The 24,455-nt window shown below is 44.4% G+C and overlaps 1 long non-coding RNA gene across 1 annotated transcript in view; it reads right to left on the reverse strand.

Moving 5' to 3' along the window:
• Window positions 1–318: 318 nt before the first annotated feature.
• The window catches only part of LOC122438198, a 39,200-nt gene continuing 15,063 nt past the window's right edge, over window positions 319–24,455 (reverse strand). Inside the window, exons 2-3 of the long non-coding RNA XR_006268480.1 lie at window positions 1,385–1,455; window positions 319–411 (exon numbers count right to left, since the gene is read on the reverse strand). This is a non-coding gene — a long non-coding RNA (uncharacterized LOC122438198). The remainder of the gene's footprint in view (window positions 412–1,384; window positions 1,456–24,455) is intronic.

Genomic DNA, 24,455 nt, shown 5'->3' on the forward strand with positions numbered 1-24,455 from the left:
ACCGGTGTCCCCTGCATTGGCAGGCAGATTCTCTACCACTGGACCACCAGGGAAGTCCTGGGCATTTTGTTTAAAGGGTCAAGAGATTGACCTTTGACATAGAAAACAAACTTGTGGTTACCAAAGGGGAAAGGTTGGGCAGGGGGCGCTAACTAGGAGTTTGAGACTAACATAATCACATATTTTAATTCGTTTTCTCTAAGTTCAAGTTCTTGACCCTTTAAACAACATGCTCAGAATGCTCAGCAGAAGTAGAAAGAATACCGTCTCTCTGGGTCTCGCTTGAGTTCCCTCTCACCTTGGAGTCTGGAAGGGAGAAGGCAGGCTTGTTTCCCTCCTCCAGGGAAATGCAGACATGAAGGCCAAGAGCATATGCAGGTGTTTGACCTGGAGGGCTCAGCTACAGAATCACTGCAGGAAAGAAGATAAAGTTGCAGAGCTGAGAAAACAAGAGCAAAGTTGGATCTGGGCACAAAGACAGAGGACACTCAGCAGGTGTAAATTGCTCTTTGCTTTTACTCTGACACAAGGCCAAAAGTGTAAATGCAGTTGTTACTGGGCACCCAAGGCCTCATGTGGCTGAGATTAACACATTTTCCATCGTTTTACTTACAGGGAAGCATGAAGTTGGATTCCTGTTTCCGAATATCATTAAGAGTAAACTTTCAAATCAAGTACCACGCTGAGGGCAATTTCTCAATTAAGACTAACAAAATGCATTACCTTCATGAACAAGTTTCAATATTTCAATATTCTGGATTTATAACCAGACATGGGAATAACAGGTCCATGGAGCCTTTGACTATTAATTTTTCTCCCTAAGTCGGCTTGGAGAACTACCCCCTGTCTTAGTCAGTATGTGCAGGTCCTAGACTGAAATCCTGGTAGGCCAAACAGAAGAGCACGCTTAGCTAATGATTCTTCTCACCTCTCTCTTGACATGTGGACTCCTGAGAAATACAGTGGGTGAATTTTATGACTGACACTAATTTATACAGGCTTTAAATGGGGCCTTTTCTGCCTTACAGCCTCTCCTTAGGAGAGTAAAGTATTGGAGCCACAGCAAGACAGTCTAAATGCAGGGGAAGGGGTGCCTGGGGAAATCTCACTTGGACCAAGCGGATGGCCGTGGATAAGCACGCTGTTACAGGACCAAATTAAGATGTCAGCGCATCATGGTACAGGCTGTCCTTCCAGGGCCAGAGGGAACCGGCCCTCTGCTGGAAAACAGCCAGGCACTCAGTAATGAGAGAGAGGCTTAGATGCTCGCCAGACAGACACAACAGGGGACAGGACAGGAACCTTGAGAGATGATAATTAGCAACTAGAAGCCAGTGAACCAGGGTGGAGGTGAAAGGCAGTCCAGCTACTTGATTTTGTTTACCTTTTGCTGTTGACATCCGAAAAGCTTCGCACTGGTGATCCTCATGCTTGAATCTACAGTGCTTGACTGGCCTGTTCATGTAGAAATGATGATTTTGAAGACTTTATGCTTTTGTCCTACGTTCACATGACATGAGCTGCAGGCGTGGGCTTAGCTCTTGCCTAGACAGCCTCCAGTCCAGTTTGGGGGTTCTTGGAGAAAGTGCCCCAAAGACTTAGGCCAACATGTCTGAGAAAGGTGGAGAGGGAGCCCCTGGCACCATGCCGCTGGGACACACAGGATGTAAATTCCTGCCATTTGCTACAAACTCAGAAAAGCTCTTGAGCATTTGCATTTGCTTATGAAACATGCTCTTGACTTGATCAAATGAAAAATGATGTGAACCCTGCCCACAGGTTATTTATCCCAGCAGCAAATGCTCAGGATGTCTAAAATTCTATTATCACGGAAGCCCCTATGGACCTCAGGTTCTTTTTCTCTGAATTTAAATGAGCCCTGATGCCTTTGCATCTGTCCTCTGAGGTCATATTTTTGAATGACAGAATCATCCTGGTGGCTCTGCTCTGGGCAGTCCATGAGGAGGGGGCACGCCAGCTCTCATGCCAGGGGTCAGCCGCCTACAGCCCATGGGTCACGTGCAGTCTGCCTCTTGTTTTTTAAGTAAAGTTTTACTAGAAAACAGCCCTCCACATTTCTTGTGGATTGTCAATGACTGCTTTCAATTACAACAACCAAGTTGAATAGTTGTGAGACTGGCCTGCATGGGCTAGAATATTCTCTAGACAGTCCCCTATAGAAAAAATTCCCTGCGGCATGGCCCCTTCTGCAGATGTCACTGACATGGCAGGGGGGAGGATGGAGAAGGAAGTATGAACTCAGTAGGTTCCTTTTCCCTTCCTTGTGCCCAGGGACCCCCACTTTCCAACTCCTCTCACTCCTACCATGGGAGTCTTTGGCCCTCAGGTTCACAGAGTGAATTATACTCTTGAATCCACAGCCCAGCATTCTAGGTGGGTGCCAGGTCCTTGCTTGCTTTCCTTTATTTCATTTAACCCCTTCATCTCCAGCCCCACCCCCTGTGTCCCCTCACTCTTCCTTCCTATAAGCATGTCACTCAGAAGTGTCTGATATGCATTAAAAAAAATGTTAGCTGTTAGTCACTCAGTCATGTCCAACTCTTTGCGACCCCATGGACTTCAGTCCACCAGGCCCCTTTGTCCATGGGATTATCCAGGCAAGGATACTGGAGTGGGTTGCCATTCCTTTCTCCAGGGGATCTTCCTGACCCAGGGACTGAACCCAGGTCTCCTGCATTGCAGGCAGATTCTTTACCATCTAAGCCACCAGGGAAGCCCTGATATGCATGGACCCTTATAAAAGGTGTAATGTTGTTGATTATGTGTTTGTGATTTAATGTACATAGATGATACTGTTATAAGTCTCATTTCATTTTTTTCCACTAAAAATCATCTTCAGTCAGCACTATGTTGTTGATATCTATGCTTTTTGTGTACATCTAGTTCACTGCTTCTAATTATACCTCAAAGATTTTGGGGGAAAAGACAGATTTTTTTCTCAAAAAGTGGAAACCTCTGGTGTATGAGTTCTTCATAACACTTGTGACATAGTATCTCCCCAGAGAAGATAGAATTTTTGAAAAATAACTTGCCACACATAAAACATAATAGGGTTTACATTAATCAATAGGTTGCTCAATTTTTTTTATCATCTCTGGTGTCAAATTTAGTTTCGAGGCCTTACTTCTGATAAACATTCCACATATTCTGTGCTAACCACTCCCAATTTATCCCTACAAGCTCATCTGTGGCTGCTGCTGCTGCTGCTAAGTCGCTTCAGTCGCGTCCGACCCTGTGTGACCCCATAGACGGCAGCCCACCAGGCTCCCCCGTCCCTGGGATTCTCCAGGCAAGAACACTGGAGTGGGTTGTCATTTCCTTCTCCAGTGCATGAAAGTGAAAAGTGAAAGTGAAGTCGCTCAATCGTGTCCGACTCTTCGCGACCCCACGGACTGCAGCCTACCAGGCTCCTCCGTCCATGGGATTTTCCAGGCAAGAGTACTGGAGCGGGGTGCCATTGCCTTCTCCCATCTGTGGCTAGCCATTCCCAACCATATACTGTCTATATCGGGTTTACAGTGAAAACCCAAGGTTAGGGGTTTCTCAGAAAATAAACTCATGTAGGCCTACCCGTAAATGGGCAAGAGAAAGCCAGAACGGTGTGAGTCCCCAGCAGCTGCTGGATCAGCTCCACTGAACCCCAACTGTGAGAAAAACCCAGCAGGACCATGTTCCCTCTCTCATTCCCTCATCATACACTCTGTTGGGAGGGTAGGTTTGGTTCAGAAGCCTCCTCAACCCTTGGGCTCCACAACGTCTCAAGAGTTGGAGGATGCACTGAGCAGAGAATTTGCCAGATAAATAGTGTTTGATCCATGATTTTGTGTTAAACTCAAGGAAGGAATATTCAACTTTAACCAATCATTATTTTCATAAAATATGGTACATAGTTTCCTGGCTAAAGCATTTGATCACACTTGTCATGAGAATTTGTACTTTTTGTGTTGCTTTTTATATTGCTAGGAAAAAAAAGAACTGTGTCTTTTGATGTACGATACATATTTAATATGAATGCATGCATATGTGCTCAGTCTCTTCAGTCGTGTTCAACTCTCTGTGGCCCCATGGACTGTAGCCCACCAGGCTCCTCTGTCCGTGCAACTTCCAGGCAAGAATACTGAAGTGAGTTGCCATGTCCTTCTCCAGAGGCTCTTGCCCACCCAGGGACTGAACTTGCATGCCCTGCAGCTGCTGCATTGGCAGGTAGATTCTATACCACTGAGCCACTTGGGAAGCCCATCTAATATGAGAATAGGCAATAAAAGATAGACTAAGGATTTGCATGTATGTTTATAGTAATATTTGAATTATAATATTAATGTTATCAGACTCCTAATAGAGATCCAGGAAGCTTTTGTAGAGTATTTAATGTACCACTCAAAGTACTACTATTGGCTTCCCAACCTACCCCCAAATTTTAAGGCAATGCTAATTTACATTTGGAGCAGTATATACTGAGAAGAGACAGTGGTGAATAGAAAAGGGGATGATTTCTGCAGGAGGTGATGGAGTGATGTTTTTTACTGTCCCAGGGCTCGATGCTCTCCAGAGGATGGTGACAAGGGGCTGCATCACAGAGGTTCAGCACAGGTACAACTGTTTCCTAAATCGCCCCTGTGGAGTCCACACCAATGCCAGTGGCAAGTCTGTTAATTAGAGAAGGGCTCCTGACAGTCCATAACTCATTGCTTTTGTACCTAGTCAATACTATCTTCAACTCAACTTCCTAGACTTACAATTGGAATAGAGGACCTGTAGTTCAATTCATGGCTGTTTGGGTTTCTTTCTTTCTTTTTTTAGCTCACAGTGGGCTGAACAACGTGCCCCCACCAAAAAGCATACACACACAAAATCAAGCTTGTCAGAATAAAGTGACTCAGGCTAACTCTCTGCCTTTGTCTCTCTTTATGAATCTGACTTCTGCCCACACACATTTCAGCATTGCAGATAGACAAGCAAGCTTTCCAGTCTGCAATTAACAAAGTTTAAGAGACCCTCTCTGAAATTCGATCTGGGGAGAGCTATACCTCTGGTTTATAGCTAAAGAGGCTGTCCACTCATTAAATTGAAGTGCCCATCAGGATTAAGGCCAGGAGTTCCATGAAAGGAAAAGTCTAGAATGCATCAATGAGGAAAGCATGAAGCATAACAAAACTCACTTTTAAATCTTTTTTAGGATAAGCAGTCACAACAGTGAAGATTTTCACATAGGAGATGACTATTTTATTCATCCTAATTAGGTATCTTTAAAAAAAAAAAAAACCAACTTTGAACAAGATTCTGCTTCAATGCCACTGCAGAACCCAAGTACTTGGCAAGCACAGAGCAGTCAGCTATGGAGCCTTCCTGCCCAGCACTTGTTCCACTGAGACACCTCCTCCTCTTTCCTGCCTCCATCCCCAGCATACATCCAGAGTTTAGTTACCTTCTTCCAGGATGTCTTAATGATATATGTTCTGTTATTTGTCATCTTCCCACCCACATTCAGAAGTTGCAAAATATCAACTGTCATTTTTTTAAGAAAACCAAGAAAATTATAACTTCTCATGTCAGCTGGGCCTAATGAATAGCAGCTCTTTTAGAACTTAGAGGATGGGTTCAAGGGAAGTACCAAAGAGCAATTTCCTATATGAAAAACTACACACAGAGTCTGCTGAATTTTTTTTTTAAGTTGAAAGAGACTCAATAACTGACTCAAAATAACAATTTTTATTTTTAAAAAATGAAGCCTTCATTTATGAACCAGAATCTTCATAAATGCATAAGCTCAATATTTTTCATATTTACTTTTTGAAATGTATTTGCTGATTTCATTTATACCTGCGCTATAACAAAGCTAAAAAGAAGTGGCAGTACTTCCCCATTATTTTATGCTTTCGGATTTTGAGTTGCAGAGACTCTTAAAAATTTCAAGACTGTGTTACGGTTCAAAAGGACCAGCCTAGATTGGGAAGCAACATGAAAAGATTTCTCTCTTTGTGCCTCTTGACACTGTTTACGATATAAGCTGTGAGGCTGTTCTATCATCTTCCTCTTTCCTCCCCATTCTGCCTGGTTTCCACCCAGAGCCCTTTGGTTTTTTATCATTATGCAGTTCTGTGCAGAAAACTAAGATATATGTCTGAATTTCATGAGCAATGAATGATTAATATAGTGCTCTGCGTGGGATAGGGGAGGAAAGGTTTCTTTCCTTGATTACCATGAAGAAAAACTTCTTTGATTTAACCTCAGCTCTTAAAGGCAACTAGCCCGTTACTTCTGTCAGGCTCCTAGCTATCCTGAGGTAGAGCTAAAAGGTCCGAAAAACCCATATTGAGTTTATGAGAATATTTCCTCTTAACATTCCTTACTCAGATTATTTACCAGCAGATATGCTCATGGAAAGGCTATGGCTGGAAACCAGGTCTACATGAGAATACTGTAATGTATTCCCCTTCTCTTAGAAGTCAACATATGTAATGCTATTAATATGTGAATAGCAAGGTACCTTCAAAGTTGCTAAAATGTAAGTTTCTAGAGGGCAGAGATGCTTCTGTTATTCACTGACATATCCCAAGAGACCAGAACAGTGCCTGCACATGTTAAAATGAAAGTGAAAGTCACTTAGTTGCATCCAGCTCTTTGTGATCCCATGGACTATACAGTCCTTGGAATTCTCCAGGCCAGCATACTGGTGTAGGTAGCCTTTCCCTTCTCCAGGGGATCTTCCCAACCCAAGGATTGAACCCAGGTCTCCCACATTGCGGGCGGATTCTTTACCAGTTGAGCCACAAGAGAAGCCCTGCATGTGTTAAGTGCTTAATAAATATTTGTGGATCAAATGAATGAAGTCAGAAGATACGGTACAGCTATGTGTATTTAGCAGTTTGGGAAGTGGGAATAATGAAGCAGTCAGAATCAACTGTGAAACAGACACCACTGGCTCCTAATAGAGGTCACTCTTGAGAAGGTTTGCTTTTCAAAAGAGTTAGGTTTTCCTTACAAGTGAAACTGACTCACAGAAATGCTGGCGAGCAAAAAAGTGATTACAGAAGCAAAATCAGTAACATTTTAATCTGCATTAAATGTCTGAACTTTCCTAATTCTAAAATTCACCTAACAATTGTCTGTTCCGGTGCAAAAAATTTGCAGAAAATAAAGTTAGTGAACACTGTATTTCCAACTTTGACTTTTTCTTCAAAACTATTACTAGAAACTACAACTTAAATATGTGAAACTAGTATGTGAAGGCTTGCTTTGTTTGTTTGTTTGTTTTTCCAGTTGCTTAGCCTAGGTCAGTGTGACATCCAGGCCCCACCACCTAAACAAGAACCACTGTACAGCCACCTCTGCATTGCCATGACAACCAGTAACCCAGAGATGAGGGTCCTAGGATATTCCTCAACTCAGCCACTAGCAAGGAAAGCTATGACAAACCTAGATAGTGTATTAAAAAGCAGAGACATCACTTTTCCAACAAAGGTCCATATAGTTAAAGCCGTGGTTGTCCAGTGGTCATATACAGAGGGGCGAGTTGTACCATAAAGGCTTAATGCTGAATTAATGCTTTGGAACTGTGGTGCTGGAGAAGACTCTTGAGAGTCCCTTGGACAGCAAGGAGATCAAACCAGTCAAAGCTAAAGGAAATCAACCCTGAATACTCATTGGAAGCTGAAGCTGAAGTTCCAATACTTTGGTCACCTGATGCCAAGAGCTGGCTCATTGGAAAAGACCTTGATTCTGGGAAAGATTGAGGGCAGGAGGAAGAAGGGGCAGCACAGGATGAGACAGCTGGATGGCATCACTGACTCAATGGACATGAGCAAACTCCAAGAGATAGTGAAGGACAGAGGAGCCTGGTGTGCTGCCGTCCGTGAGGTCACAAAGAGCTGAGCGTGACTCAGCGACTGAACAACAGCCACGAGTAAACTGATCTTTGAAAAGTCAAGTTGCATCTCAATTTCATCACCTGTCAAGCTTAAATCTATCATCCAACTATTTGAATTGAAATAGTCATGATATGAAAATCTTTAAAAAATTTTAAGGTAAACAAGAAATACAAATAAGAAATACATGATGTGGTTGAATCTATATATTGACACAATACTTTAGTCTCATTCCTGCCCTGAAAACAACTGAGGGAATAGAACATTCTGATCATGTCTTCTGGAAAATCCATGTATATAATCGCCTGCCTTTCACAGCTCTGATGGAACCCAAAGAGCTGTGGTGTTTGAGAAGGCAGCTCTGGTTCAATATCGGTCTGTAGCTTAATAACTACTCCTCAAGTTAGTAAGCTCCAATTTCTCCACCCTTAACATGGGAATAATGAACAGAGCTGCTGTAAAGAGAGAACAATGTCCAAGTAATTTGTAACAAGAATAGCAACAGTGTATGTTTTCATATTAGCTTTCTTCAGATCTGAGACTCAAACTCAGGTTTTATTTCAGACATAGTCCCTCTTCCTTTATTCCAGAGTTACATTTGGTCTTAAGTAAACTTGGTGCTCATTCTGTGTGTAAGGAGAAAATATCTGTGATATTTTGGCATGTTAAGAGGCATGTGCCTTATTAAACTATCATTCAGAAGACCTCACCCTTGATACAAGTTACAACTGAAGAGACAATTTACAGAATTCTTTGTATTAAGAAATATTATTAAGCCTCCTTTTCAGTGAAAATTTTGTTTATAGCAACCAGTGTTTGAGCCAATATTGTTGGCCAGGTAAATAACACATGAATATGTAGTTCCTAATTAAAGGTCTCCATGATGAAAAGGACCAGACCGCCTCCCTGAAAAGATCTGGAAAAAGCAGCCTCTCATCACAGCACTTCTATTACCTGCCCTTTCTTCTCCACCTCTCTTTTTGGGCTACCTTAATTGCCTGCAGAAAAAGTCTCCATACTGCCAGCTTCCTGGTTCTTGCCTTAGAACCTATATACACAAAGATACTAATTGAAGAAGAAGAGAAAGAGAGGAAGGAGGAGGAGAAGAATTTTCTTGCTAAGAAGTTAAATACAGTTGACCCTTGAACACTGCAGTGGGCAGGGGGATAGGGGCACCCACACCCTGCAGAGGGAAAATCTGAGACACTTGTCACAGTGGGATGTCTTTGGTTCTGCAATCTCAGATTTATTGGGGAAAAAATTCCTTGTATAAGTGGCAGGGGAGGGGAGAGTGGGCCACATATTTTACTCCTGTACACTGACGCTAAACGCCTCCAAACAAATTTCCATATCTTCACTTTGCGGTAAAGCTGCAAAGTGTACCTATTACTTTTTTATTGTAAAATACACATAACATAAAACTTACAATTATGGCCATTTTTTAGGTATATAGTTCAGTGGCTTTAAGTCAGTTTACATTGTTTTGCAACCATCAGCACCATCCATCTGCAGAGATTCCTCATCTTCTCAAATGGAAACTCTGTACCTATCAAACAATAACTCCCCATTCCCCAATTTTCCCAGTCCCTCATAACCTACAATCTACTTTCTGTCTCTATGAATTGGACCACTCTAGATTTCTCATGTTAGTGAAATAATACAATATTTACATTATTTTTTGTATCGGGCTTCTTTCATTTAGCATCATGTCTTCAAGGTTCATCCCTATTACAGCAAGTATCAAAATCTCATTTATTTTTAAGGCTGAATCATATTTCATTTTATGTATATACCACATCTTGTTTATCTATTCATCCATCCATGAATGTTTGGTTCTCTTCTACCTTTTGACTATTGTGAATAATGCTGCTATGAACATTGACATACAAAAATCTGTTCAAGTCTCTGCTTTCAGTTCTTCTGGGTATATACCCTGTAATGGAATTGCTAGATCATATGGGTATTCTATCAGCTTTTCTAAGGATTTGCCATACTGTTTTCCACAGTGGCTGTACCATTTTACATTTCTACCAGCAATGCACAAACTTTCTAATTTCTCCACACCCTCATCAACAGTTGATATTGTTTATTTTTTTTTTCCTCTCCCAATAATAGCCATCCCAATGGATGTGACATGATCTCTCCTGAGTGTGATGTGGTATCTCACTGTGGCTTAATTTACATTTTCCTAAGGATGAGTTATATTGAGCATACTATTTCTCTTGAATCAACTAAAACTCATCGGCTGATAGTCAGGGCAGCACTGCCTCACATTCTGTGTGAGCCGGTACCCTCCCCGCTCAACATCCCTGTCTCCAACATCCTGCTGGTGTCCGTCTCCCTGCCACCCCTTGGCTCAGCCCAGCAGAAGTCAGAGGGCGGGGGGGCTTCTGATGTAGTACAGATCAGTCTCCCGGGATGCAGAGCAGGGTAGGGTAATGAGGAGATGATACATGGAAGGGCAAATGGAAACTATTTTACCATTCCAATATGTTAATGACTACTATTCTAAATCCATTACAAAATCTAGTGCAATGATGGGCTCATGGTAGACAATAAATGCTTATAAACCTGACTCTTTTTTTTGGCCTGATGTCTTGAAGCAGAAGTTGAGATGAAGCTTATGATCTACCTACTTTACCTACAGCTTCAAGTAGTTAATGTGCATAACCCACCCCTGCCATGGACACAACTCTTTTGCCTTTGCAGCTATTACAAGGGCCACACCTATCAGCTCCTCCTCTCACCATCAGGGCAAAGGGCCAGTAAAGGGAGATTGTTGAAGCTAGATGATGTGTGCATGGCCTCTCTACTTTTGTACATACTTGCAGTTTTGCCTAACAGAAAGTTTATTGGGCTTCCCTGGTGGCCCAGTGGTAAAGAATCCACCTGCCAATGCAGGAGACATGGGTTCAGTCCCTGGTCAAGGAAGATTCCACATGCTGCAGAGCAACTAAGCCCATGGGCCACAACTATTGAGCCTGTGCCCGAGAGCCCGGAAGCCACAACTACTGATGCTCAAGTGCCCTAGAGCCCACGCTCTGTAAAATGAGAAGCCACCGCAGTAAGAAGCCTGCGTACAACAACTGGAGAAAAACCCACACTGTCTGCAACTAGAGAAAAGCCAGGGCAGCAATGAAGACCCAGCACAGACAAAATAAATAAACACATAAACAAACACATAAATACAACTAAAATTAAATAAAGCTTATTAAAATAAAGATACCAGGCTGCATGACTGACCGTGTAAAGGAAGGGCCCACCCACGGTCTTGTACACCCATCTGTTTTTTGCTTTGTGTAATTAACTTGGAATTTATGGGTAATGGTTGTTAGATTTGCTTTTTAAGTTATATAATTAATTCTACAAAGACCAATGCTTCAGGCATTTTTATGTTTATGATATAGAAACATAAATTACAGGTCATTTTATTTGGTCACTCCCAGTTGTGCCTGCCTCTTGTTTGATGAGTGCACCAAATAACATTTAGATAGCATTTAAACACCTCCTATAATGGCACTGAAAAAGCTTTCCCAGAGTTACTGAAATCGGTTGCAAATTCTGCTTCCAGATACATAAAGTACTAGAAAAGTAGCCAAAAAAGAGACATGGACTCAACATGCTGCCAAAAATAATAATAGAACTTTAAATGTTAAATGGCTTTTTAAAAAGCTCTTCTCTGGAATGAAATGCATTCACTCAAGTTGTTCTCCGCTCCATCCTCCTGCTTCTCCTTATAGATGTGCTCTTCCGGCTGACTCCCTGATCTGTTGGTAGGCCTCGTCCTACTGAGTCAGCTGGGTGTGGCTGTCTTCGAGGGACGTGCAGGGCCGATGGAGGGCGAGATGGAGAGTGGAATGGGGACTGGGCACTCTAAGATATCTTGAAATCTTAAAGCGCCCAGTCCCCCATGGATTGTCTAGGCAAGAATACTGGAGTAGATTGCCATGCCCTCCTCCAGGGGATCTTCCCAATCCAGGGATCAAACCCACATCTCTTATGTCTCCTGCATTGGCAGGAGTGTTCTTTACCACTAGCGCCACCTGGGAAGCCCTCCTCTCTCCGTAGGCACCATGAAATGTATCTGATGACAGAAGCCAATACTGACCTATTTGCTTTGGTGAAAAATGAAGATCAAGGATTGTCCTCTGGTTGGCATCATGTCCTCCAAGCACAACTTACTTTCTGTTACAGATGGCTTTGCAGGTCATGGAAGGGGTAAGAAAGGGTTCATTTTTCCACCATCACTTTGAAAAGCATATCAGGACATTTCATTCCTCATCAGGCCTCTAAGTCAGGTTGTCCCTATTCGTGTGCTCAAAGGAAAACCATCAAGGGAGCCAAGACAGTCCTGGGAGTAGCCTGGATCCTTGAGATCCTCCCCAAGTGTGGACCACTTTGTGCAGAGGGCCACTCAGTGCTTTCCTTTAGGGAAATGTCCTGAATTCAAGTCAGATTTCAATCATCTCCCCCAATTTTATAAGGTCACAATCTCCAAGCAGTCAACACTAGCTCATGCTTTTGATAATAAAGAATTAAATGAGACAATGTAGATAAAACCTGTGGCAGAGTGCCCTCCCTACATATTGCTAAAATCAACAAACGTTAGCTCTTATTGATGATTATTCTTACCATGAACATGGCATACTTTGTTCTCAATTACTTAGTCATTTAGCAAATAAGTATTGTGCAGGTACTGTGTCAGGCTCTGCTGTTGGTGAGGAGGGACTCTGCAGTGCACAAGCAGAACACGGTGCCTGCTCTCATCAAACGAACATGTTTTGGGAGGGAAGACAGACAATAAGGTGTTAAAATAAATAGTTTCATTTAATAATTGCTATGAATTTTTTTTTTTTAGAGGCAAGACCATGGGGATAGAGAATGACTGAGGGGATTGGAATGGGGAGAGAAAGTGGCTCGAGATTGAGTGACCAAGAAAAGCTTCTCCAAGGGTGAGTCTCGGGAGATAAGGAGGCACCTGCCATGTGAAGACTCAGAGGTGAGCATCACAGGCAGAGGGAGCAGGAGGAGCAAGGCCCTGGGGTGAACCCCACCTCAACACTGCACTGCCTCACCATAGGCAGTGGATGCCAAGCCGCTTTCCTCTGTGCTGCCTTATTAACAGTTCCCTTCTCAAGGTGCCCAAGCACTTGACCTACAGTCACGATAATGCAGCTAAGCCACCAAGGAAGCCCAAGAATACTGGAGTGGGTAGCTTATCCCTTCTATAGGGGATCTTCCTGATCCAGGAATCGAACCAGGATCTCCTCCACTGCAGGCGGATTCTTTACCAGCTGAGCTACCAACATGATATTAACCCACTTATACAAGTAGTATAGAAATTTTAGTTGAACCAGAACTGTCTCTGAACTGGCATTGCTTGATGTCACATAGACTTTTGGTGACTTCATTCATCTCTACAACAAGAGGAATGGGTTAGACCAATGAGACTACAACTTTAATATGACTTCGAGCCCCCTGGGGATTTTGCTACACACAGACTCTGGCTCAGTGGGTCCAGCGTGGGACCTGAAGATGATACTGATGCTGCCAGTTCTCAGGCCAGACTTTTGGGTGACAAGAGTTTAGATGATCTCTAAAGTGCTTCCAGCCCTAAATTTAGAACTCTATTCCAGGCTTATTATGACTTGAACTTCAAGTACTTGATATAATCTTAACCACCTAGAGATCTGTGATAACCAAGATGTGGTGATCTTCCTGCAGTACCCAACCTGTGCTTCCTTCTGGTCGTCCCACCTGTCCAAGTTGAGCTCACTGACCTATAGCACCTCTGTCCCACTGCAGCACCTATACATTTAGGCCAGAGGCCAGAGAAACTTCTTATTACTCATCCAATCCAACACGATGAAACAAGGAAGCTTTGATTTCCTAAGCGTGTCAACATTCAGGCTGGAATGGAATGCTTGGTTTCCTAGAGTAAGCAAAAATAAAGGAGCATACTACTTTAATTTACATTACTTAATTAATGCATGCAAGCTTTGGGTAAAATGTTCACAAAGTTCCTGTTTTGAAAGTTCAATGAAGGATGTTATTGCTGATTTTACCTTAATTACCCCTGCTGGATTTCACCTTGAAGGGGTTATTAGGCAGGTTAAAACAAACAAACAAACAAACAAACACGTAGATTCTTACAATGAAAAATTTTTTCAACTCTTCACAGCAAGATCAGTTGCCACATTGACTTTTTATCTCCAAAAGAGGAGACTTAAGTGGTTGGTCTTCCACCTCTTGACAGATCTATAACAGGCAATGCAAAGGGGAAGTAAGAAGATACCTCAGGAAATGATGGGTTCTGCTTAAAGAGATTGCTCCACTATTTAGTAGAAAATAAAAGGGCCCAATGGGGATATTGTAATCATGATAAATGATAGCTTATGTGTGAATGTGGCATCCAAGTTTTCCAAGTATTTTCAGGCAGTGACTCTGATTAACAACATCAAGGCCTGAAGGCTAAGGAAAGCTACAAAGTGCTATCTGGTGGAACCAGGTCTGAACTCAGGTCTTCTATGTAGTATAATTTTCAGGATGGAAATAACGCTGCAATTAAATGACACTAACCTAGTCTTTGCAAACCTTCCCAAGCTCACTGAGCATGGCATGTGGAGGAAGAAACAGAATCTGTCCCGTTCTGTGGGCTCTCGGAGCGACAGCCTCCATTGGCAAGCCCAGGACTCATGATTACCTTCGTTGGCTTATTAGGACACAATCTATATTTCCCATCAAATATGCTCCCCTGTAGAAAGTCCCTTGGGGATAGATTGAGCCCAGAGAGGATGTCAGTAAACAGCATAATGGGATTAACTGGAAGCATTTCATTTATCCTTCAATGTTTCTTCTACCAGATGTCAGTCCAAGGGACCATAGTCTCATGGGGCACCCATCAGAGGAGAAGAAACAAATGAAATATGACTTACTCTCCTAATGCATCTCAAGCCGTGCCATAAAGCTAGCCATTTCAGAGAAAATATTATAGATACTGGCTAGTTGGTTCCTGCATTTTCAATCAGCTCTCTCTATATACTTATATAATACACATTTTTTGCTAGGAAGGAATATTCTCTACCTAAAGGAGGTGAGCAGACATTTCCAAAAGGCCAAAGACATGGCCAAGCACTCCTCATTGAGAAGCCAATTCTTTCAGGAAGAACTCAGGAAACAGAGATGATACTGAACATGCCACTTGACCAAGAATTGAAATCAGTTCAGGGCAACACAAGAAAGAGAGATTTTCATATAACTGTGATTTCTACCTTTTGTGGGTTCCTTATACAGTTAATAAGAGCCACAACAAATGTTTGGAAATGATCATGATGATATACAGATAGGCAACAATATCAATAGACAGCAAAGCCTGGATTAGAAGGCTAACCTTCTATTATTAACTTCCCAAACCCAGCAGGCACTTGTAACTAACAGTTATGTCTGTAGGTGGGGGTCTGTTAGCACTATCATCCAAGAGATTTTAAAAAATCAATTTTCACCCACATAAATCAGTCCAAATTACAGGCTGATCAATCATCAAATTACAGGCTGATCATCGTCTACCATGATGTAGAGTTGATTATCCTAGTTCTAGGTACAATGGAAAGCCAAACATGAAAAGAAATACACGGGATTTATCTCCTTTTTAACCTTTCCTTCGCATTTTTAAGCAGTGCCTTGTTCTCAGTAAGACAACACTGGCTTTTGCAGTGGGCATGCTACTGAGCTGAGGCCCTGGCTCCGATTACACGGGCCACACCCTCCCTCCTGGCTCCTCTCCCCATCCCCCTGAACCTGGCCTTAACCAAGGAGAACTGGGAGTCTGTGGCACTTCCTGATGGCGGTGGGATTCTCCAAGGAACCCCGGCCTCACGCTGCCAGGGGGCCCACGCTGCCACCTGGGCTCGGTGTGGTGAGAAGAGCCCCTGGAGCAGAATTACGTGCTGTGGTGGGAGCCGACTTCCCTCCCCCTTCGCTGACTCAGAACCTGAAGGTGATGACAACTTCTGATGTTTCTGCTGAGATCCTGACTGGAGCTGATAGCCACTTCCTCTTCTCTTTTGTTAGGGTTAGAGAAAGTGTACGTGGGGGCTGGGCAGGGGTGGGGTGGCGGGAAGCTGTATGGCAGAGGTATGGGGAAACGTCTTGGCGAGGCAGCAAACTGGAGAAAAGGGCAGGTGAAACAGCACTTGGACCAAGTGTCCTGTTTCCTCACCTCCTTCAGCTTTCTTCTCCTCCTTCTCCCAAAGGACACCAATTACCTGCAAGGGGCTAGTAGAGGGATCTGGGTCCCCAAACGGAGCCGCTTCCAAATGGCCAGTAAGTGCTGACAGCCACAGCAGTCGGTTTTGAGGCAGGGGAATCCTTGTGAGGGGCCTGTTCTCCATCAAGAGGACCTGGATTGCTGGCCCTGCCCTCCGCTCTGGCTCAGCCCCATCGATCTGGCTCTCACTGTCAAGACACCTTCCCAGAGAAGGAGAAGCATGATGGAAGGACCTCTCTCTCTCGGTTACAACAGCAGACAAAGGACCATCTAACACCTGAGACCCCTCTACAGCGCTGTCTGAGCTACAGAGATTGGCTCCGGCTTGGTGAGAGGGCCTTCCTCCGCGTGTGTAACTGTCCCCTGACAGCCGCAGAGAGATCCGGTGCCGTACCGCTGTCTGCACACTTCCGAGAGGCCCTGGGAAGACGGGAACGTGGCTAGAAGCAGCCGCGGTCAGCCTCCAGGGCTGAAGCAGTGGTCGGGGTTCCTGCTGCAATTCCTCACCGTGCTCCGCTGCAGGCTGCTCACCTTGGAGAGGGAGCCCACCACCAACTGCAAAGCAAGGATGTGACTCCTGGCCCAGAAAGACCCGATGACCCATTCGAGTTCATACAGGCACCTCCTGGCCCTTCTGCCCTGGTTTTACCTCCTCCCTGCACTTATCTTGGGTAACAGAGGAAGGAGCTGAGAGATGTGAATACTGTTTCTGAGTCTGTTTCTGTGGAGACCTGGGACCCAGTCAGCAAGGAGGGGTGTGATTAAATCCAGGCCGACTCGGAGATGACGGCAGGGCGGCAGTGTCTGCAGGGACTTGGGCCACTCGTTAGGGGGGAGCTTTAGGATCAGGAGAGGGAGGAGCTGTGGTAAAAGCCAGCGGCATGGGACAAGAACCACCCCGGCTTCCACGCCAGACCGGCCTTCCACTCCCCAAGGCTGTGTCCAGAGGGACACAGAGGTGAGTGCTGGGTGGCAGAGACAGTAGAGCTCTTTCTATGCCTGGGAAAAGAGGGGTGAAATGTCAGCTATGTAGAAATGTCACTGTCAACTACGTACATTTCATTCCCATAAACACTGACCAAGTCCTACCTATGAAATCCCAGGCACTGCCATCAGAGATAAAACAGAAAGGAGAGAGAAACAATCTCTGCTGAGAGCCTAGAAACAGAGCTTTATGAGATGTAACCCTGGATTCCAGCTCGTAACAAGGAACTGATGTTCTTTCACAAAATGGGATAGAGAAGCAGTGGTCTGAGCTATGGAACAGAGAGCCTTGCCCCCGGGCAACCCAGGCCAACCCCAATCAGGTAACCTGGGGTCCAGGGAGCCCAGACTGCGCTTACGGTTACTGCACCAGTCAGTTATAAGTAGCAAAGGTCTCTGCTTCATGAGCATTTCCATTCAAGAGGGAAGAAGCTTTTCATAAATAACGGTCATCAGACTAAGTACATTACACGGTCTGTTAGTGGACTCACGTACGGAAATAAAGAGAAAGAGTGGAGCAGGATGAGGGGATGAGACGTACCGTGGCTTAAAAACAGGGACGGTCTCTCTGAGAAGGAGGCATCTGAGCGAGGACTCGTAGGGAGCGAGGTCCACTCAGGGAGCAGATGTCAGGGGTCTCGAGTGAACCATGGGCCCTCCTCCATGTGGGTCTATCAGGCTGGTAGACCTGCAGGGCCTCCCCTCTGCAAAGTGAGGGCCTAGAAGGCAGGCTCTGTGAGCTCTCCTCTTCCTTTCTTACAAGGTCTGGTACTTAGGAAGTGTTCAGTTAAAATCCAGCCATGAGGCACAGTCCGGAGAGGCGGTCCTGGGTCTGCTCTGGGTATGGCCCCTTTCCTGGGCTGAAGAAGCCCCTTGTAAAACTCTGGACACACACAGAGTGGTGCTGCACTGTTATACAAGACAGGACACTGAACAGGACCTTCAAAATAATTTCCCACCTTCACACTTTTAGATGACAACTCCTGCATAATGGCTCATGTGGGACGATGTACCCCAAATCTGGTCAAGAGACACATTCACCTTTGGTCCTCCTAAGGTTGTAATCTCAGATGGTAAAGAACCTTGCCTGCAATGCAGGAGACCTGGGTTCAATCCCTGGGTTGGGAAGATACCCTAGAGAGGGGAATGGCTACCCAAACATGGCAGATTTCATTTTCTTGGGCTCCAAAATCACTGCAGGCTGTGACTGCAGCCATGAAATTAAAAGGTACTTGCTCCTTGGAAGAAAAGCTATGACAAACCTAGACAGCATAATAAAAAGAAGAAACATCACTTTGCCAACAAAGATCCGTATAGTCAAAGCTGTGGTTTTTCCAGAAGTCATGTACAAATGTGAGAGTTGGACCAGAAAGAAGGCTGAGCACCAAAGAATTGATGCTTTTGAACTGCGGTGTTGAGGAAGACTCTTGAGAGTCCCTTGGACAGCAAGATCAAACCAGTCAACCCTAAAGGAAATCAACCCTGAATATTTATTGGAAGGATTGAAGCTGAAGCTAATGCTCCAATACTTTGGCCACCTGATGCAAAGAGCCGACTTACTGGAAAAGACTCTGATGCTGGGAAAGACTGAAGGCAAGAGAAGTGGGCAACAGAGGATGAGATGGTTGGATGGCATCATCAACTCAACAAACAGGAGCAAGCTCCAGGAGGTGGTGAAGGACTGGGAAGCCTGGTGTGCTGCAGTCCATGTGGTCGCAAAGAGTCGGACATGACTAAGCAACTGAACAACGAGGTTGTAATGTAATCCAGCCAGAGTACAGATCTTCCTAATAACCCTGTGTGACCGTTTTGGCTCCTCCCTGTGTCAGACCATCTCACAGGCCTCCTCGGGTACACTTGGCCTCACCTGTGTCCCAGACCTTCAGCCCCTTGCTCTGCTGCAGCAGCCGTGGCTGAGCCGGAAACTTCGAGGGCAGTGGGCAGGTGAGATTTGCCACCCAAGGTCCATCCCAGAGACAGACCGCCAGGATGCCCTGAGACCTGGGCCGCAGGGCACCGGACCCATGTCACAGGTGTTGCAGAGGGAATTCTTCTCTGCTTCTTCCTGCCAGGGCTTCTGTTTCAAGCACAAAGAAAACACAGCTAGTAAAGGTAAATAGCAAGAATTCTGCTTGTTCCCTGGACACGTGCCCCCCTGACAAATCTTTCAGATGCCTTGTTCTATGTTTAAGACATAGCTGTAAAAATTCAAGATTAAGTCCCACCCAAGGACTCAGTGCTTCAACTGCTTCAACAATAACTAGACACAAAGGACTTGAGTCCCACCCACTGAAAAAGACCATAAGATTTCCTTTACTCCTGGAGTCTGTTTTCACATTCACGCCTCTCACTAGCCCTCCACTTCCCTCTCCCTGTAGGAAATGAGCAGTAAATGACACTACTCTGGGTTAGCGGCACCATCTGACAAAGAGACCATTAAGATGTGAATCGCCCCGCATGTGTGCATGTGTGTGCCTGTGTGTGCATGAGCCTGCTATTTCCCGACACGCAAAAGTCTGCTAAGGCTTTTAAGCTCTGCTTTGAAATTTTTTTGACTCAGATAATTTTCCAGGATCTTATTCAGCTGAACTCATCAAATGCACTTTGTTTTTCCCATTGTGGATCAGCACAGGCAATTTTCCGAATGACTCTGGGGGGATTATTCCTCTAATGTGTTTTTTCCCTGAGATCTGTTTACCTCCTCAGGAGCTGAACCTGACCTTCTCCAGCCTGTGATGGAGGTTGGCAAGAGTGACTACCTGGTCTTTTTCACATTAAAAAAGAAAAAAGAAAAAAGTTAATAGGAAATCTACTTTTCACAACATGCTCCCTTTACTCAGGGCAGGCTGCTGGGTTCGCATGTTTAAATTGGACAGGGAGTGATTCTTCACAAAGTTTTAATGCCCTCAGGCTCAGCAGTGCACTGCTGTGGATCTAGCCTAGACTTAGTAAACACTGCTTTGTAGAGCAGAAGAGAAGGAGGTAACTCGCGGCTCTGAGAGCATATACCTCTGCAGGCCTCCGGGGGCCGATTAGGAAGTTATGCTATAGGACCTTGGCCTCCTAGGTCTCATTCTGCACAAGCTGGATTATGGAGAGGATCTAAGAGTAAGAGCGGTGTGGAGAGGCTTTCTGAGGCAGATTCTGTGCTCACTCTCTGCACACGGGACTCTGAGATGCTCCTCTCTTATGCTCCCCTCACAGCCATATTTTAGGCTTATCTCCTCTGCATGAAGGATAACTTTAAAATCCTTAGACTGGCCCCCAAGACCCTTTGCAGAATTGCTGCAAATCATCTCTCCACCTTTATTTCCCTCCCTTGAGCTACACTCCTCTGCAGTGGCACACCCAGCCCAGAGTAGACACCAGGTCTACCACCCCCAAAGCCACCCGCCATTTGCCAAACTTATGGCCCTTTCTTTACGGAGCTCCCAGGGCCAGAAAGCATCACGCTCACCTGCTGAAATCACAACCACCTTTCCAAGCCCACATGAAATAGCATCTCCTTCGAAAAGCTTTCTCAGATACCCCATGCCAGTTGGAATTCATTTCTTCCTCCACCCACTCCACACTCTGTGTCTATTTCATGGGGCTTAACAGAAGTTTGGGCTGAAGTGGGTAAAGAAGAAATGGGCAAATCCCACATATAGGTATTTTAAATTTAACTCTCCTTTTTTGTTAAGAGGGAGTGAAATGCTTGTGTGAATGGAAGCTGATAGAAGCAGAGCAGGAAAGGCTGGTGGGTTTGAAGGGGACGGAGTGTCCCAGGATATTGCCCACATAGAAGTCTCCCCTGCAGAGCCAGAGAGTAGGACCCAGGTTCTAAAACCCACGGCGGGGAATGAGAGCTGCAATGTGAACTGCGTACACATTGGTGGTGATGGTTCATGAATAATATGGAGGGAAACTGCCTTAAGTGTCAAAGTGCTGTCCAAAATTCCCTGTGTCTCTGGGGTCAAGACTAATAGATTGGGGTGGCCAGACTTAACAGGACTTGAGCCCCTCATCAAAGACAACGTGAAGGCTCTTATCTCTGCACCTGTCTCATCCGCTTTGCTTTGAACATCTTGAGGGCAGGAATCAAGCCTTCCTCATCGTGACACCTCCTGCATGCTGGCACTCAATGATGGGTATAGAATTGAATTGAATTAAACTACATGAGCCCCGGTAAAGGTTTCTATCTTAAGGGGCTCTTAATAGCATCCATAAGAAAACTAGATTCAATTTTACACAGCTTTAAAACCCTTATTTAGCCTGAATCAGCTTCAAGGAGGAAAATACTTCTTTCAGAGAGGTATGTGTGTCTGGAAATATAAAAACACGCAGGAGAAAGGGCCTTCATCTGAAACATTTTCTAAACCGTAAGCCATTCACTCCAGCTTTGGTCCAATAGTGTGAGATGTCTTCTCTGTCCTCTTTGCTTTGAAATGTAAAATATTTTTCAAATGCGAAAAAAAGTGCTGATAGAGCCAATTCGGGTCTATTTTATAATTGGGGAAAAACAAAAGTATACCCATACAGAAAAGGAAAATAAAACATTCACGCCACCCAAAGAGAAATGCTTTGTCCGCATTTGGTTGTTATGACTTCCCACGTCTCCCTTAGTACCTCCAGACCTCACCTCAGGTCCAGCAGCGACATGTGTCCAGAGTCCTACACCGGGACCACGGCCACATCCTTTCTGCTTGGTCACTGCCTGAGTTACCTTGGCTATTGTCCTCCTTTCTCTTTATGGATTCTCCCTCACTCATTTTAGGGTCTCACATTTTATCCTTTCTCTTCTTTCCCATCTGTCAAAACCTGCTCTCAGGACAAGTTCTAACTCGCACACTCTAGAGTCTAAACCACAAGCAAAACTTTGTGTGCTCCCCATTCCAGAAGTATATGCATTTAACTTGAGGGGAAAGCCTTAAATGAAAGAACTATAACCCCAACCCTCAGCTCCAGAGCCCTAATAGAGTACTTCCCATGTGTTCTCTCTGGAGGCAGATTCAAGTTGTGTCATCCTGATGGACACCAACATTGAGGACCCTCCGCCTGAAGAAATGCTGAATTTCTTCAGTATTATGAATACAAAATTAGATATCAAAGAATACTGATTTAAAAGAAAGCTGTGTATGTGAGGTACTCTCAAGTTTGGTCTTCGGGAACTTGACAAATTCGTTTCTGATTTTTTTTTCATCGATAAATGATCAAAATGAGTGCCGTTAGCCCCACTTTACAGGTGTGGAGACTGAGACCCAGGGAATCACACAGTCAGCAAAGAGAATCACATGGTGACAGACAGTGGAGGCATCTACCCGAATGAACTGGAGGCAAGAAGAGTTAAATGATGTCTTACAACAAAGAAAATATTTGTAGATGAGATCCAAACACACATTTCCTGACTCCAAGCCTGCTGTTCTTTTTAGGACCTGAGCCATCTCACTGTAGCTCACATCTGCTGAAACTTGGGCCAATGCTTCCCGCCCCGCCGCCCCCCTCCCCCAAATCCAATGTGGTCTGACTTATTTAAGAAGAAAAAAAAAGGAGGTACTATTGTTGCAGGCTTGGCCTTTTCATATATACAAACATGGTGAAAAAACAAGACTAAGCATATCATCTTAACATTAAGGAGTCCTGAGAGAAATAAGGATGTGTCATGTTCCTGGTAACAGGAGTGCCCAGAAAACCTCCACACCAAATTTCTATGAAGTAAATTACATGGTAAGTAAAGAACTCACTATTTCAAGGAACTCTATAATAAAACCTTCTGTTAAAACTTAAAAGAATTCCTGTCAATCAAAGAAGAACATCCTAATTTCTCTTTTGAAAGTCTGAATGTTCATACCCAGGGCTTTCTTTTGGTAGAACACAATTACACACACTAGGAAAAGTGCTGAAATTTGGACAGGCCTGTGAGGTGGACAGAAATAGCAACTGAGGGATTTCTCTGGTGGTCCAGTGGTTAAGAATCTGTGCTTCTACTACAGAGTGCATGGGTTTGATTCCTAGCTGGGGAACTAAGGTCAACATGCCACAGAGTACAGCAAAGAAAACAAACAAAAAGCCAACAAACATGGTTTCATTCAACAATGAAACATGGTTTCATTCAACAATGAAACATGGTTTCATTCAACAATGAGAAGGAGCTGCAGCACTGTGAAAATGTGTCAGTCTTGCTAATTTTGTTCTTAGTTCCACTGCATGAATGCTGCTGTCAATAGGGTTTCCTGTCGGGTCTTTAAGAGATGATTATCCTGCCTGTTTTCTTACAAACCGTGCGAGATTGATTGCAGCAATGGCCCCATTGTCCATGCCTCCCCGATTTGCAGTATTACCTTGCACTCCTCTCAGTAAGAAGTGGGATCTATTTCCCCACTTCTTGAATACGGGCTGATCTTGTGACTTGCTTAGGCCAATGGAAGGCAACTGAAGTGCCCCACGTGCCTGTTCAGAGCTCAGGCCTCAGGAGGCCTTTCAGGCTTCCATTCACCACCGTGGCCCCCTGGGACTGCACTGTGAACAGTCCAGGCTAGCTTACTGGAGACTGAGAGCCATGCAATCCTGGACCATCTTCCCCACCCCCACTGCCTGAGCAGACAGCCAGCCCACCCGCAGACATGCAAGTAGGGCTCCACGAGACCACCCAGTCCCCGATGGGAGCATGGGCAGACCCAACCTGTACTGTTTGACATGGGCCTCGTCTGGTTTAGATCAAAAGAACCTCCCAGGCGATCCAGGGATGGACAAGCTAAATAAATATTGTTTTAGGGCAGCTTGTTTCTGTAATTAACTGACAATAGACAACAACCACAACACCTTCTTACAAACATTAGCTACTTTGAGAGAGCATTTTCTGTCTTAAAAATGAAACATTCACACTGGTGGTTAATATTCCATCTGCTTTAATATCTTAGACCAGTGCACTGTGGCAATCTGAGCTTAAAGAATTCCACACTATGAATGTATTCACAAGGAGTTACTGAAACACGTGTCTGGCAAGAACATTGTTCTGGCAGCCATTAAAAAGCAGGAAAAGTAGAGTTTCCAGAACCACGTGAATTTTTTTCTATGACTAGATCTGACTTTGCTCTCACTCTAACGATTCAGTCATTTCTGCTGACATTTACTCACATTATTAAGAATTTCTAGATATACTGTAATTATTCAGTAGAATTATCAGGAATAAATCTCTATTATGCATAGAGTAACCCCTTTACAACTATTTGGCAGGCTGACCACCTATTTTTGTAAATAAAGCTTTACTGGTACATAGTCACACTCATGCATTTACATATTATCTACGACTGCTTTTGTGTGACAGCTGCCGAGCTGAG

Source organism: Cervus canadensis, chromosome 3 (assembly GCF_019320065.1).
Source record: "Cervus canadensis isolate Bull #8, Minnesota chromosome 3, ASM1932006v1, whole genome shotgun sequence".
Classification (NCBI taxonomy): domain Eukaryota; kingdom Metazoa; phylum Chordata; class Mammalia; order Artiodactyla; family Cervidae; genus Cervus; species Cervus canadensis.